The sequence below is a fragment of the Micromys minutus genome (assembly GCF_963924665.1).
Source record: "Micromys minutus genome assembly, chromosome: X".
NCBI classification, from domain to species: Eukaryota; Metazoa; Chordata; class Mammalia; order Rodentia; family Muridae; genus Micromys; species Micromys minutus.
In genome coordinates, this window is record NC_137970.1 from 81,170,522 (window position 1) to 81,183,249 (window position 12,728).

General features: G+C 37.2%; 1 pseudogene across 1 annotated transcript; it reads left to right on the forward strand.

Moving 5' to 3' along the window:
* The first annotated feature begins 2,811 nt into the window (after positions 1-2,811).
* Positions 2,812-4,409, forward strand: LOC308415060 (protein SET-like; annotated as a pseudogene). The gene is made up of 2 exons: positions 2,812-3,217; positions 3,982-4,409. The product of its transcript is annotated as a protein SET-like (transcript).
* The last annotated feature ends 8,319 nt before the right edge of the window (positions 4,410-12,728 follow it).

Sequence of the window (12,728 nt, forward strand, 5' to 3'; positions counted from 1 at the left end):
ATGAAACATAATTGGTGAGTTTTTTTAGATAAAGTATGCACATAAAAACTGGTATATTATAAACTTCCAAAAGATATTTAGATACTACAATTACTACAAGCCACTGTGGATTCTTCCAAAGCCTGCCCTATTAGAATATCTGTAAATAATGAGGTAATTTAGCTTCTTATACTATTATTCTTAATATGTGAAAAAGAATGGAATCCCCCACTGTAGTGGTGTCCAAATGAGGAGAGAATGTGCTGCCTTATCCAGTTTATTTAGAGAATGTGTGCCAATTAGAAGCAGATAGTACTACTACTGTCTTACAAACAATTGCTTAACTTAGCAACTTCAACTATGTAAAGAATTTCCTTAAAACAACACGGCTTTGCTGACCACTCTGCCTCTATCAACCTGGGTATCACCATCTGTGGAATGAAAGGCTTGGGCTGACTTGATTACTACAGGCCCTTTAGGTTCTGACACTGACTGTTTCTTCTCTTCTCAGTTCTCGGGTGTTATTTTCAAAGAAGGAAGTTGAACAAAATCATGACAAGTCGTTTGGAAAACGTTTGTTGGAATTAAGGAAGAAAATGTTGTTTTGGTGACTGTTAGCACTGTATAGAACTTGATTTTAATTATTTGCTAAGATAGCATAAAGCAGTGTAAAACTGGTGAAATATTAAATTAGATAATAAATTACAGTGTCCCTCAAGTGCCAACATGGACATGTTGGTCCAAATTGCCCCTTGTTTTGGGGGACGTGAGGTTTTTTTCTCCTTTGCATTGTAGGATGGCATCACACTAGAAACCATTAATACTTCCCCTTCCTGTAGCAACCCAAAGTATTAGCAGACATTGCTAAATGTCTATTGGGGATGCTATTGGTATACTTAGTAAATGCATCTTATCTTCCTTATCTTTCAACTTAACAGGTGGATCACACCTAGTAGAGAAGCACTAATCTTATCCGGCCCCCTGTCTCTCAAAGTTCAAAATAGGCAGCCCCTTGCAATTTGCTAGATAAACAAGCTCCAAACTAGACTTCCTGGATCAGAAAAGGCTAACATTTAAACAATATTCTCAGGTGATTATTTTAGTCATGCTAAAAGCTGAGAAGCTCTGATTTAGTCTTAATCTTGTTGATGTATTAGAAATATTAGTGATTCCACAGATCTGTGGGTAAGGGTGTACAGTTAGTAATATCATTTTCAAATCAGTATTTTTAATTCTTACTTCTGTCTTTGCTTAGTGATTCTGAGCTGAAGTGAGGCTTATAAACCTTGATAAACTCCACATTTTCTTCATAAAGAAAACTGAGATACCCACCACATCCCCCATGAGGCAAATGATCTGTTTCAATCACGAAGTCTCAACTGGATGTAAGCCTAATAGTTAAACCTCAGGAGAAGACCCCCCCCCCAGTCCCATGGGCTTACCCAATATTTGTTACTTTCCACTGCTTCTGCTGTTGTCATTAAAGCTGTCTGCCAAAAGTCTCTGCCTTCTGAGACAGTAAAGAGAGCAGAGGTGTTACAAAATCAAAAAGACTCAAAAATATTACAAGCCACTGACATTGAAGAACGCTGATTCTGTTCCCCACCATCTATTATAAGCAATGTTGCAATTAAAGAGAGGCTGACCTAAGGGAAATCCATATCTCAAATCAATTCAGCAGGGAATATTGCAGGCAAAAGAGCAAGAAGCTAATTAATTCAATTGCAATTTGGAAGACAATGAAGAGTAAGTAGAGAACATTCTAAGCAATAAGGCAGTGGACCTGTTTCTACCTTGGGCCAGTTGCTGCACTGAATAATCATGTGGCTAGGGCCCTGCTTCTCCTTATCAGCCCTTGTCTCTCCACATTACTCTTAGGCCTATCTCTGTCTGCCAGCATGAGTTCCTGCTTCTAGTCTACCAACATTCCCTTGGGACTCAGACGCTTGGCATGGATCCAGGGTGCCTGGAATTCTTCCCTACTAGTCCTTTTAACCTGTCCTTATAACCAGTTTCCATTCCATTGTGACTCATAGGCCCACAGGACAGCACTCCACCAGGGATGCACAACTGCATCACTTGGCTGGGACCCAGGTAGGATATCTTTATCCTTCTTCCACTCCTTCATTCCTGTCTTTTCAGACTTCCTCTAGGACTGAGGCTGCCTGCCTACTTGAGCCCCTCACAGTAGACCACCTCCATACCCAGCCTACTGGTGTACAGGCCCAACTAGTTCTTCTCCACTACCAAGTTTACACTTTCTTTCTAGGTCTTTTATTATTCCTTTGTGACTCTCTGATGACCTGAAGAACTATTCTCTATCAGGGACCCACAGCCACCACATTTAGTAGACCTAGCCATTCCTTTTATTATATCTCCATTCCTTAGTGATTCTCTACTGATCCACAGAACTATCTCTACTAAGAATCATAGAATGCCATACTTGGTTAGGACTCTGGCTAAAGCAATAGTAACCAAAGAATAGAACATTCACCTATCGAAGGTGAGACCAGATAGCTATGCCAAAGCCACCAAAGACATCACAACTCCAGATACCTAGATCCTCACACATAAAACACAAAATCAAAACAACAGAAACATGAACAATCCAGACAATATGCATCCTCCAGAAGCCAACAGCTCTATTGTAATAGGTTCCAAAAAAGCATTCACCTGAAGCACAAGACAATGACTTAAAAAAGCAATTATGAGTATGTTCAAGGGTCTTTAAGAGAATATTAATAAATGACTTCAGGAACACAATGAAAATACAAGCAGTTGTATAACATGTTGAGAACTATTCAACACATGAAATAAGAATATAATAGAAAAATGGGATTAATTAACACTGTCTTGAAGCTGGAGGACAAGTTGGTCTCTCCAGGCCTGCTCAAGGGAGAGAAAGAACAGCAAGTAGCAACTAAACATATTGATGAAGTACAAAATGAAATAGACAGACTTAATGAACAAGCCAGTAAGGAAATTTTGAAAGTAGAACAAAAATATAACAAACTCTGCCAAACATTTTTTTTTCAGAAGAGGTCAGAATTGATCACCAAAATCCCAAATTTTAGGGCAACAACATTTGTCAACCATTCATAGGTGTCTGCACTGCTTGAAGGAGAAAGAGGAGGCCCTGCATTATTTGACCAGAGTCAAAGTGACATAATTTGAAGACATTAAATCAGGTTACAGAATATATTTTTATTTTGATGAAAATCCTTATTTTGAAAATAAAGTTCTGTTCAAAGAATTTTTTTCCTAAATATGTTTTTAAACATTTTTATTAGATATTTTGTATTTACATTTGAGATGTTATCTCTTTACCCCTGCCCTGCTTCCATCCCCCCTCCTCCTCCAGCTGCTTTCACAAAGGTTCACTTCTGATCCCCCCTCTCAACCCCACTGCCTTGTCATTTCCCTGCTCTGGGGAAAAAGTCCTCTCTGGATCAAATGCCCCTTCTCACATTGATGCCAGACACAGTTATCTTCAGTTACATATGCAACTGGATCAATAATTCTCTCTAAGTGCACACAGAGGTTGGTGTTTTATTTCATGGGAGTTTTGGAGGGATTGGTTGGTTGATAATGTAATCTAACCATGAGTTTGCAACCCCTTTCAGGTCCTTAGGTCCTTTCTTTAGCAACCTCATTGCGATCCCAGAGTTCAGACCAAAGGTTAGCTGCAAACATTTTCAGTTGTATCCATATGACTCTAGCAAAGTCCCCGAGGGGGAATCTCTGTATGGTTCCTCTCAGTAAGTACTTTTGGGGACCAGCTATGATGATTGAATTTGGTGACTGCATATGTGGTGGATCTCCAGGTAAGGCATCTTCTGAGTGATTTTTTCTTCAATCCCTGTTCCTCTATTTGACCTTGCATTTCCTCCCATAAGAGTTTTGTTCTCTTTTCTAAGAGGGACTGAGGCATCCCCATTTTGGCCTTCCTTTTTGAACTTCAACATGTCTGTAAATTGTTTCTTGGGTATTGGGTATTCCAAGATTTCTGGGACACTCTCCAAAGAATTTTATCTGAATGACAGTGGTGACCTGCCTTCAAATTCCACCAAGATAAATGGAAATATGGAAAATATTTGACAAAACACTCAAGTCAAGCACAGAATAAAGCCAACAGGAAGAGACAGCATGAAGAGCCAGAGAGATTCTTCATTTGGTTTACGGACCATTCTGACACAGAGGCTGAGTTAGGGGAGGTCATCAAAGATGATATTTGGCCAAATCCCTTGCAGTATTATTTGGTTCTGGATATGGATAATGAAGAAGGGGAGGCAGAGGATGATGATGATGACAATAAAGAAGAAGAAGGGCTAGAAGATATTGATAAAGAAGGAGAAGAAGATGAAGGTGAGAAAGATGACGATGAGGATGAAGGGGAGGATGAAGAGGAGGATGAAGGCAAGGACGACTAGCACAGAACCTGATGAACATCACCTTCTTTTTTATTTTCTTTTTATATTTTAAATTTCTACAGTCCCTGGGAGCAAGCTCCAACCTTTCCTCCTTGTACTTCTGTGCTCAGTCACCCTGTTTTTGAGGTCTCAACATCATGGTTCTCAACTAATTTGGGGGGGGAATATCTTGCGCAAAATACAATAGGATAAGAATCTCCACATTTCTGTTCTAAATTCATTTTTATCCTTTCTTGTCTCAAAAACTGTGGATTCAACACCTCCACCGTACTCTGTGGGAAAAAAGAAAGGCCCTCCAGTTCTCTTGGTTTGCTTGGAGGCTGGAGGATGCTGGACCCCTGTGTAGTAGTGCATAGAATTCTAGGCTTTTTCTTTTCTCTGTTAGGCTCAGAGATTACACTGTGTCTCTATGTGAATACAGACGGTTAGCATTGACTAACATGGATCTGTCTACTTTCTCTTGTCCAAAAAAAGAAAAAAAGGGTGTAGACGGTGACCAAGGGTGGGTTTGAGGTGTCGGGGGGTAGGTGGGCATTTGACAACATGGCTTCTCATTTGGCATGTTTAATTGTGGTTTGTAACAGACATCCCTGCAGTTTAAGGTGACACTTAAAATTCTTTCTTCATGATGACCTGAGCCCTGCTACTCAATGGGAGAATCAGCAGAACCTGGAGGGTTTTATTTGGGGTTGGCATTTTCTGTTGTAAATTTATCTTTTCTTTCTTTTTTATTTCTTTTTTGGGAGGGTCTCTGGAAGGAAAAAGATGCTCATTTTAAATGTTGAAGTATACAAGTTGCTTTGTTAAAATAAAATCAATGTGTATACAGACACACACACAAGAAAAGAAAAACTCAAAAAGGTTAAAAAGCTCAAAAGTGAGACCCACAGATTAACAGACACAGAGGACAGAACTTCAGGTCTTTAAAAAAAAATAGAAGTGAGTAGCTCAAAGAAACTGTTAAATCTTAAAACATAGAGGCACAAATCATTGAGGAAATCTGGGACACGATGAAAAGGTCAAAGGCATGGATAATAGGTTAAAGAAAATATTTTTTTTTTTTAGCAAAACTAGAATAAGAATTTCCCAAGCAACAAAAAAATATGCCTATAATAGTAAAAGATGTTTACAGAACACCAAATAGACAGGACCAAGAAAAAAACTTCCATGACACATAATAATCAAAGCACTAAATGTACAGAACAAAGAAGGGATATTAAAAGCTGCAAGGGCTGGAGAGATGGCTCAGTGGTTAAGAACACTGACAACTCTTCCATAGGTCCTGACTTCAAATCCCAGCAACTACATGGTGGCTCACAACCATCTGTAATGAGATTTGATGCCCTCTGCTCGAATGCCTGAAGACAGCTACAGTGTGCTTATATATAATGAATAAATAAATATTTTTTAAAAAGAATAAAAGCTACAAGCTTTTGAAAAAGACCAAAGCACATATAAAGGCAGCCCTCCCAGAGATACACCTGACTTTTCAGTGGTGACTCTAAAAGCAGAAGGTCCTTAGATGGATGTGCTATATTCCCCAAAACACACAAATGACAGTCTAGACTAAAATGCATAGCAAATTTATCAATATAATTAAAGGACAATAAAATATTTCATAATAAAATCTAATTAAGCAATTTCTGTCCACCAGTAAAGTTCTACATAAGATACAAGAAAGAAAACTTCAGTAAAAAGAGATGGTTAACAACGTTCCAGAGGACACAGGAAATAACAGTCCCAGAACAAATAATCAAAAGATGGACAACCCATATCAACACAGCAAAATAGCAGAAATTATTAAATACTGCTTATTAATAACTTCCAATGCCAAATGTTACAATTCCCCCAATAAAAATTATAAGCCAACAGATTGGATTAGAAAAAAGGACTCATCTCTCTGCTCATCCAAGGACAGATTGGTACCTTAGGATAAAAGGTGAGGCAAAGGGCTAACAAGGTATTTCAAGCAAATGGACCCGAGAATAAAGGAAATATAGCCATTTTAATATCTGAAAAAATAGGACAAGGATGACAGGAATCAAAATAGATAAGGAACAATGCTATATATCCATTAAAGAAAAACATTTAGGCAAATAAGCCAAAAAAGAGGGAGTTCAAATCAATAAAATGAAAAATGAATTGAAAGGGAGACACCAGGGAAATTCAGAGAGGCATAAAGAAACACATTAAAAGTCTATGGCAATTTTGGTATTTAAAAACCATTATGTTTAATCTATACACACCAAGAAAACTTTGACTATTTTCATGTTACGTTTTGTTTTACATGTACTTTATGCTCATTGTAACTAGTAAGATTTCAATGCACACTATCAAACCTTTAAAAAAAAATCAAGTACAGACAAAAACATATGCATATAGTTTTATGCCAAAATGCCTTTAAAATCTGTACATGTATCTCTGTTTTTTAAAATAAACTTGTAAGAAAAACAAGACTGTACTCTATCAAACTGGAAATTCTAAAGCAAATTGATGAATTTTGAGATGTATATGAACTCCCAAAATCAACTCAAAAAGAAATTTAAAAAACTCAGTAAACCTATAAAACCTAGTGAACTAAAAGCAATAATTGCAAATATATAGACCAAAAAAAAGCCCAGAGTAACATGAATTTTACCAGATTTTCAGAGAATTAATACCAAGACTTCTCAATTTATTGTGTAAAATTGAAACAAAAATTCCTTTTATAAAGACATTATTACCCTGATACTAAAGACAAAAGCAAAAAGGCTCAACAAAATAAGAAAAGTAAAGACCAATATCCCTTATGAACATATGTATAAAAAAATTCACTATAATACTCGTAAACTGAATTCAAGAGCACAATCCACCATGAGCAACTGAATTTCATACCAAAAACAATGCAGGTCAAACAGGATAGCTGTGTGTAGAAGAATGAAAATACATCCATATCTACCTCTGTGCACAAACTGAACTCCAGATGGTTCAAGGTCCCAAACATAAGACAAGATACCCTGAATCTAATAGGAATTATAGTGGGAATAGTCTTAACCCTTCGGCATAGGAAAGAACGTTCTGAACAGGACACCTGAAGCACAGGCCCTCAGACCAACAACTAATATGTAGGACCTGATGAAGTGAAGATGCTTTTTTGCAACAAAGGCCAACATAATTCAGGCAAAGCAGTAGCTTACAGAATATAAAACAACAACAATAACAACAACAAAAACACTTCACCAGTTATCCATCTGTCATATGGTTAGTATCTAGACTACTCCTTGAGTTGTTGTTGTTTAATTTAATGTTCAGAAAACAAATAACTCAACTTAAATCTGGGTTATAAAAGTATACAGAGATCTCTCAAAAGATGAAACACACATGGCTGAAAAGCACTTTTTAAAATACTCTACGTCCTCGATCATCAAGGAAGTTAAAATGAAAACTTTGAGATTTTCTTTTACTCCAGTCACAGTGGCCAAGATCAATAAAACAAATGACATCTCATGCTGGTGAGAATATGAGCAAAGAGGAAAACTGTTCATTGCTGGGGTCATTTTGTACATAGACTATGAAAACAAATTCCTCAAATATCTGAAAAATATCTACCACATGGTCCAGCTATTCAACTCTTAGGCATATACCCAAATGATTCTACGTCTCACTGTAGAGGATACTTGTCTATCCATGTTCATTGATGTACTATTAACAATAGCTAAATGTCTATCAACTGATGAACACATAATGAGAATGTGGTAAATTTACACATTGAAACCTTATTTAGCTGCTGAAACCTAATTCAGCTGTTAAGAAAAATGAAATTATGGAATTTGCTTTTGATATTTCTACATGTGTATTCCAAATAGAATAAGCACAGAGATTAGGTAGGTAGTGAGGCGCCAGGGGGATGGGGAATCTCTCAAGTAAGAGGACATAGAACATAATGTTATATAGAGATAAAGGGGAAACCATGAGGATGAATTAGAGAAGGGGGTAGAAATGCAGCATAAGGAGGGTAGGAAGGGATAACTAACACCGAAGGACTTCCAAAAGCCATATAGAAACCCACTATCATGGAATTTTCCTAAAATATATACATTAGGAAAGAAATCTAAATGGACTCAGTATGTAATGTTTAAAGAGACAATGACTCAACTAGATACCTTTTGGCACCAAGTAAAGCCTTCTGTGCCAAAAACAGGTTACATCTTTGTTGTTGCTGTTTGCTTGCTTGCTTGCTTTGCTTGAGTATTCTTTTTAATTATTACTTAAAACATAAATTCAAATATATTTTGCTCATATTCTTCCCCTTCCCAAAGACTATCTAGGTCTTCTCTTCTCCCTACCTACCCAATTTTAAATTCTTTTTCAAAACAACAAAAAATACCCAAATAACAAACAAAAAACAATAAAACTCCTCCCAATCCAAGAAAACAAAGTAAAATAACACTTCCACCCTAAATAACACTAAACTGTAACTAAACACACACACGTGCATGTGCTAGCACACACGCACACACACACACACACACACACACACACGAACACACACTCATGCGCACACACACACACACATGCACCATGTCAAAGGCTATTCTTATAGCTATTGCTTATTCTGCAAAACCTGATGGTAAGACAATATTATTGAAGATAGCTCTTATATTATCAAATGTGGAGAAATCAAACTGTTGTACAACTAGAAGCTTCACCCCTACTTATTAGCATTTATGGTACTGGAAGATACTTTGCATACTATTGGAAGAGAAAAGGAATCATCAATATCCCAAACACTATGATGCACAACAGGGTTGTACTTGCAGGATATATTGGTGCAATAGTGACACAAAATCATGGGGGAACTAGTTAGCTTTTTTTAAGATTTAAGACCTATCTCCATAAGATTGATCCCATACCTAACACTGCTAAGGTGGCCAAGAACTTGAGAGTAGAACAGTCATAGCTACTAAGGAAAGCTATTCTTCTAAATGATCATAGCAATACAATGACTCCTAATGACAGATTGTTATTCCTATAGATCAGTATATTGATTAGCCCTAACCAGAGATGTCTCTTCTAGCAGTAGATGGTAATTAACAAAGAGAATACCAAATGGACAATGTGCAGAGAACACTTTTGGAGCACGGTCTGTCTTTTCAATCTCTGCAGTCAAGATTTGGGGACCTAAGTGGAAAAGGAGGTGGAAGGACTATAGAGGCAGGATTGGTGAGTAACTCCAAGAAAACAGCTTCTTCCAGACACAAGTCTGATATATATATGAATTCATAGAGACTGTGATAGTATGCACAAGAACAAGTTGAAACCAGCCAAAATCCCAGCACAGAGAAGGGGAAATAGGCACAAAGACCCATCTTTTGCTAAGATGCTATTTGTAATTGATACCTACTGAAAAAGGGAAAACACATTTTCTCCATTGAAGTAATACTTTAATCATACTCCAGGGCAGGCCTCTTGCCCAGAAGTTGGCCAGTGCAAAACAAACTTTATGGTTCAGATGGGCATTTTGTTTTGGTTTAATACTTTTTGTCTTACTGAGTTTTTATTTTATCATTTGGATTTTCAATTTTTATCTCAGTGATAATATTTTTAGTAAAATTAACTTCTCAAAAAGACATTAACCCAACCCTTCCTTTTCTTGATATCACTGAATTTTAGGGTTGGTCCTTCTTTCTCCTTCTCCTCCTCCTCCTCCTTCTTCATTGTCTGGGAGATAGAAAGAACATGAAGTTGAATAGATTGGGAACTGAGGATATCTGTGATGTATTGGGAAAGGGGAATGAATATCACCAAAATACATTGAATAAAAAAAGAAAATTAACAAAACAAAACATGTGGCTATCCAGCAGAGCACCATCCCCCAGTAGGCAGGCCTCTATATCCCAAACTGTGTGCTAAATATTCTGGACAGGAGAAGGGAATATAGTACAAGATATCATTGGAAGTAAAATTTTTTGCCTGCTGGTGTTGGGGAGGAGGACCAGTTCTTTTCTCAAGGTTATACTGGAGAATTTTCTGCCTCCAGAAATCATTTCAAATTATGAAATTTTCATATTCTAGAAAGAATGCAACATCTACCTCAAAAATGCAATCTGGAAAGGGAAAACAAAGCACAAAGCACAAAGCACTTTTTTTTTTTTTTTTTTTTTGCAGGCTCTCAACCCCACCACATATAGGCAGAGGCAGTTGAAAATTTCATTGTGTTCATTTGACAACCTCTCTCAAAGGCTATATCTGATCATTTCTGCTTTTATTTTTTTAAACCCCCCCTTATGTGTGAAGTGTGCCCAAGGGATATTGCTGAATCAACTTCACTTTTATAGCTACGAGTATTTGTTAAGATTTATGAGTAATTTCCTTTACACCACTTGATTAGGCTGTGTGAGAAAAATACCTCACCTGTAACAACTTATGCTTGCCAATTCCTCCATCTGTGATTAATCAGAAAGTGGAGAACAGAATATTTGAGAACCTACTATGTGCTCTGCAGATAAAAGAGAAGCAGGACTGAAAACCCAAAATTCGATAGTGTATCATCTTCACTTTCAAAGAATTAAAGACAATAGTAGAATAAGGACAGTTACATATTAAGCTTCATGCCATTGGGAGTCAGTGAAAGGATGGAGGTGCTTTAAAAAACTGGTCTAATGGACTTAGGGCATAGGTAGAACTTAAGTGACAATACTCAGAAAGTGGTGGCTTTTTATATCTTAAAGCATAAGCTATTTATGAAGTAACCAGTAGCCTCTCTGAAACTGTTGTTGTAAATCTGAAGTCTATCCATGTGTTTGGGATGGATATAACCTTTTCTCAAATGTGGCATTTAGCCACTAAACAGTTACTTAAGCCCATATTATGTGTCTTGTCTTGTTCTAGGATTGAAATCTGTACCCTCAAACAAGACAGGAAAGCAAGTCCCTGTCATTAGAATGAATATACTTTCATTGAAGAAATGTGAAAATCACAGATCTATGAACGTAGAAAACAGTATGAGAGGAGAAAGTGATGAAAAAGAGAGTTGAGAATTCAGTCGAGTGAGGGAGAGTACCAGGTGCTTATCTGGGGATATGGACTTGTTTTCCAAGACAAACTTGCCTTGCATGGACTTGAGCAAACCTTTTGGGTTTTTGTTGTTGTTGTTTGTTTGTTTGTTTTTCATTGAGAATTTTGAATTTTGCTTTTTTGTTAATTTTATTGGATATTCTCTGTATTTACATTTCAAATGTTATACCTTTCCCCCAACTCCCCTCTCTCCTCCCCCTCAAATTGCTTCCATGAAGGTGCTCCCTCTCCTAATCACCCTCTCCACCTCAGTGCTTTGGCTGGTTGATGATGTTGTTTTTCCCATGAGGGTTCATTCAGCAAACCTTTATAACTTATACCTTCCTCCCAAACTATACCTGCTGTCATGAGAGATGGTAGGTTCCATTCTATTCCTTTAGTCCAGTGAACCTGCTTGTAAGCTAAAATATTAGTCTAGCACTCTGAGTTGAGAAGCCTGTAATTGTCATTAAGAATAGTGACTATTTTGGAGGGAGTTAGATGATGACTTAATTTGTGTAGAATTTAGAGCAACAATAGAAGTGAATGACTCAGTTTGGGACCAAAGAATTTACCACTGGACTTAATTTCTACCAACCACCAAAGTGCAGAGTGAAACTATTTTAGACACTACAGTTAATCCAACTGTGTTAGTGCTCTGAACATTCTTTGGTATGAAAACAACTGGGAAATCTTTCCTGAGTTTAAACTCAGAAAAGACTTCTTAACTTCTGTTTTGATCTTGTTAGTTTATTTTTAAGAGAATATTATATCCACTTTGCTCTGTAAGCCTTACAGAGACCTCAGACCAAAAACAATAAAAAATTAAATTGACTTAAGTGCTTTTTGCTTCACCTATCCTGCTCTTCTCTATGCCAAATACAGTTCCATCAAATCTGATAAGACAACTTCATGCAATGTCTGCCTCCTTGGTTGACTGTTAACTATTGAGAAACGGGAACTGTGTGCTATACTTTGTTCTTCCCTACAATACTGCCTTGCCTCACAGTCCCTCTATAAATACTTGCTTAGTGAGTGACCAACCAAATTCTTGCTTGATGACCAAGTAAATATAGGCACTGGTTGAGGTAAGCCTGGACAGGAGACCCTACAGAAGCTGTATCTTCAAGTCCTTTGTTGGTAAATTCACTTAGCAATGTGATGTGCACTGTTATAGCTTCAGTAGAACATGGAACAAGAGGAATAACTGTCATAAAAAAGGGCAAGTTCCTGGACAGGAACTGAATCACTCAATGGCATGTTTCCTGCTTCTATCCATAGTCC